The sequence below is a fragment of the Orycteropus afer genome, unplaced genomic scaffold (assembly GCF_000298275.1).
Source record: "Orycteropus afer afer isolate SDZICR_OR568_19922 unplaced genomic scaffold, OryAfe1.0 scaffold00085, whole genome shotgun sequence".
In the NCBI taxonomy this organism is placed as follows: Eukaryota; Metazoa; Chordata; class Mammalia; order Tubulidentata; family Orycteropodidae; genus Orycteropus; species Orycteropus afer.
The window spans coordinates 1,736,198-1,740,926 of record NW_006921672.1 but is presented as its reverse complement, the minus strand read 5'-3'; positions in this window follow the sequence as shown (position 1 = coordinate 1,740,926).

The following is a 4,729-nucleotide window of genomic DNA, read 5'->3' as shown; positions in this document are numbered from 1 at the left end:
GAGGTACACACTCCTTAGAACAATCAACCATAAGAAATCAAAAGGGCAACATTTTCCCAGGGATAAACCTCAGAAGGCAGGAATGGATAGGAAAGAAAGACAGAGGAAAATGGTAACCACAGGGAGGAAGAGAGAAGAGTGCTGACATATTGTGGAGACCACAATCAATGTTACAAAACATAATGTGTATGAACTGTTGAATGGAAAACCAATTTGCTTTGTAAACTTTCCCCTAAACAGTTAAAAAAAGAAAAGTACCACAAATGGGTGGCTTATTATGAAAACAGAAAGTGTCTCACGGTTCCGAATGCCAGTCGTCTGAATTCTGTGTTGGTAGGACCATGTTCTCTCCTTCTCTCCGAAGGCTCTATTGAAACATGTTTTTTTTTTTTTTTTTTTTTGTCTCTCCCCACTTCTGGTATCCCTATTATGAAAACAGAAATTGTCTCACTGTTCTGAAGGCCAGTAGTCTGAATCCTGGGTGTTGGTAAGATCATGTTCTCTCTAAAGGCTCTATTGGAAGATGCATTTTTTTTTGTCTCTCACTTCTGGTAGCCCTAGACATTCTTTGGCTTGCAGGTACAGCACAATTCCATCATTATATGGCCATCTTTCTTCTGTCCATCTCTCTGTTTCCTTTCTTGTCTTTTATAAGGACATTAATTCATGTTGTTTGGTTTTAGTTTACATAATTTAATTTTTTAATTCATAGACATATGCTACTCTTTTCAAATACACCTGTGCCTACTTAATAGGCTACTTTTACATCCTAATTCCTTCTTTTATGTTATTAACAATTTTACATACACTTATTTGTATTTTCACATTATCCTGCAATATTCTTTTCTTGGTAGTCTAATTCTTTGTGTGTGTGTGCAAGTGCATATGCATGTATGCACTGGCTTTTACCAATGTAAGTTATTTTTTCATGTACTTTATAATTTTGGGTATGAGATCTTCCTCAAATGGACTTCTCTTATGGAAATCCTGTATGAGTTGGCTTGCAGGAATGTTTGTTTCTATAGGATAATTTTGAGTTTTTCTACCTAGAGCTTTGATGTATTATACTATGTCTCTTTTTGGAAATATAGCACATCAAGTAGGTAGTCTATACTCTGAATCCATGCATGGTCCAGGTTCATGATCATTAATTTTAAGGGAGATCCTTCTTCCCACTCCAAGACCAAGCAGATACAGACACATTTTCTTTGATATATTTTATTAATCCAACCTTTTATTGACTATGTAGCCCTTCAAAAGTCTCAGGTTCATGTAGGAATTGGGTCCATCTCCCTGTTTGCTATGGGGCCAAGGATTCATCTCCTGTGGTATTACACAACAACAATATAAAACACTAGATCACTGAGCCTGACAGTACCTCCCAGAGCAGCTACAGTTTCTGCTCACCTACCTATAGTTCTAGTTTTCAGTTTTCTCTTTATATCTGGTCCCTGGAAATCTCTCTTACTTTCTCAGAATGTTAGCTATGATTTTAAAGGATGGTCAATATATTTTGTCTAGACTTTGTATGTGTTTATAGTGAGAACATTTCCAGGTTAAATTTTTGGCTACAAGAATATATTGGCTCAAAATCCAAACCAAACTCACTGCCAAGGAGTCAATTCTGATTTATAGCAACCCCCATTAGGTTTCCAAGGCTGTAAATCTTTACAGAAGCAGACTGCCTTATCTTTCTTCTGTGGAGCAGCTGGTGGGTTCAAATCACTGGCCTTTTGGTTAGCAGAATAATGCTTTGACCACTACACCACAAGAGCTCCTTATATTGGATCAGGCTAGCTGTTTATATACATATTCCAGTTTTCCAGGGCTTTGGACCAGAATGAAAGGATTTGAACTCCTGGTTTTCTCATATGAAAAGAAAGTTTACTGGTTTCCAATCCTTGAGAGAAAATCAGTCAAGGGAAAAGTCTGCTGTAGGATGTAGGCTGCAGGACGCCACTGTCTTGTTCAAACCCTAACTTGGGTTCTTTTCTCAATATATAGCTTAAAACTATATGATGAACTTCTCTCAAACAATTGTAGACTAGTTTGTTTGTTCCTTCAAGGAAAGTGAGTAAGAGTTAATGCAGCTGTGTTTCTTGTTAGGACCCTGTCTGGAGCTCCTGTTATCTGTGATCACCTTTAGCTTCTAGAGATCAAGAGTTTCCTAGGAGAATATTTTGGTTACTTCATGCTGCTCTAACAGAAAAAAACCCAAATGGGTGATTTAACAAACAGGAGTTTATTCTCTTACAGTTTTGGAGGCTGGAAGTCCTAATTCAAAGTGCCAGGCTCTGGGGGCTAAGTGAAAGCCCCTCGACCTTGAGCTTCAGCTCTGCCTCTTGTTCCTGGCCCACTGAAGCTGGAGGCTTTACTCCACTCAGGCAGCTGCTGGCTGCTGAGGCTGACAAACCCAATGTCAACAAATAAAAAGGCACAGTCCCAGTATTACCAAACCACATGGCAGGCCACTGATTCAACTCCATTCACTGTTCCAAGACTGGCAGACAACATAGCTGGCTGCTGAACGACAGACAACTTGGCTACTTGCAGGATTCAACTGTGCCAAGAGCTGCAGACCATTCTCAAAGCTTCTCCTTATATACCCCAAACAAACCACATCCCTAAAGCTGCTACTCAGTGGCTCCTGGCAGATTCCACCATGGCATTGATTGCCAGTCTCATTATAGGGAATAACTACAACCAGGCCCAGCCTCATTGACACATAACCTTAACTCCCAAAGAGAACATCTGTACACTTTTCCCCTCTCAAATTCATGGGCTGGTTGTAACTCAGGTTTGCAGCATCATAAGGAGAATTCCATTGGGATTGTTGTCCCTGATGGTTTCAACCATTTAATTTCTAACTTTTGCCTAGAACACAAGTACTTTACCACTTTAAGTTAGAGCATTTTAGGTAATGTTGTGTCTTCACATTTTAATGACATGTTATGCCTGTGAGAATCATACTGAATCTGGTAATAAGGAGCTCTGGTGGAGCAACAGTTAAGCACTCAGCTGCCAACTGAAAAATTGGCAGTTCAAACCCATGCAGCAGCTCTGTGAGAGAAAGACCTGGTGATGTGCATCTATAAGGATTAGAACCTAAGAAAGCCTACGGGACAGTTCTACTTCATCACATGTGATAACTATGAGTTGGAATCAACTTGAGGACATGCAACAATAGGATTAAAATGCAGAAAAAGAAATGAAAACAAACCACCACCTCCGGAACAGTAAAGGGAAATCTTCTAGCCAAATGGACAAATAAGTTACTTGGGACCCTTCCTTCGTGTTCTAAATACATAGACATTCTTGATGACAATGATGAGATTACAATACTTATTATGATTTAAATACATAGCCAAGCTAAATATGTTTTTAAATATTAAAAAATGTTCCACCAGAATGGAAAAGATAGCCCCAGAGGTATGTGAAATTGCATCACTCATGAGGTAATCACATGAGATATATGCTGGAAGGACTGGAGTCTAAACACCTTCATAAAGACTGGAGTCAACAGAAACTATAGTCACTTTGGAACTTTGGGAGATAGAAAAGGAGGTCCCTTTGGAAAAAACTCAGCATACTAGCTCAAGGAAGCTTCACGGAAGTAGGTTACATGCTCCAAGTTGAAGGTATAAGTGATTCAACTTTGGGAAATTGAGTCCAAATTACACATATTTACACATCTGAACCCCCAAAACCAAACCTACTACCACCAAGTTGATTCTGACTCATAGCAACCCTCCCTGGGTTTCCAAGGCTATAAATCCTTATGGAAGTAGATTGATTGCCTCATCTTCCTCCCAGTGGGATAGCTGGTGGGTTTGAACCTCCGACCTTCTGGTTAGCAGCCAAACATCTTACCCATTTTCCCACCAGAGCTCCTCTGAGGCCTTAGTTAATACATTATCCTTATTTTGCAAATGTCCTTATAAGGAACTGTTGTTGTTGTTATGTGTCATCGAGTTGGACCTGACTCATAGCGATCCCTCCTTGGGTTTCCTAGGCAGTATCACTACGGAAGTAGATTGCCCCATAAGGAACTAGGCCCTAATAAGCCCAAAGATCAGATTACAGACAAAAATTAGAAAGCACACAAGGAAATGCAAGGCTAAAAGAGATAGTTAACTAATGGAGCAAATAGAGAAATCTGGATGATGAATTTCAGAAACTAAATCACTCTAAACACACTAAATCGGGTGTTAAATTAACCATCACCCCTCTGACCTATGCATACGAGTCCCTCTATGTGTTTTCCTTTTTCTATAAGTTAGCACTCAAGGAATTAGTTTTATGATCTTCCTAACTCTGTTCTACCCTATTTAACATAAAATATAAAACCCCTATTTCCAAACAGGGTCCTATTTACAGGTACAAAGGTTAAGACTTCAGCATAACTTTTTTGGGGGACGATATAAGCCATAACACTTCACCCTTCAATCTCTCAAAATCTGTGCCCTTCTTAGGTGCAAATTATCTTCATCCCATCTAGGGATCTCCAAGTATTAACCCATTCCAACATTCATTTTAAGTTTCCAATCTCATCTGAGTCATCTAAATTAGGTGTTCTTGAGACTCTGGGTATGGTCCATCCTGGAGCAAAATTCCTCTTCATTTGTAGACCTAGTATACAAGTTATCTGCTTCCAAAATACAATGAGGGGACAGGCATGAGGCAGAAATTCCCATTCCAAACAGGAAAATTATAGGGAAAGATGAAGTCA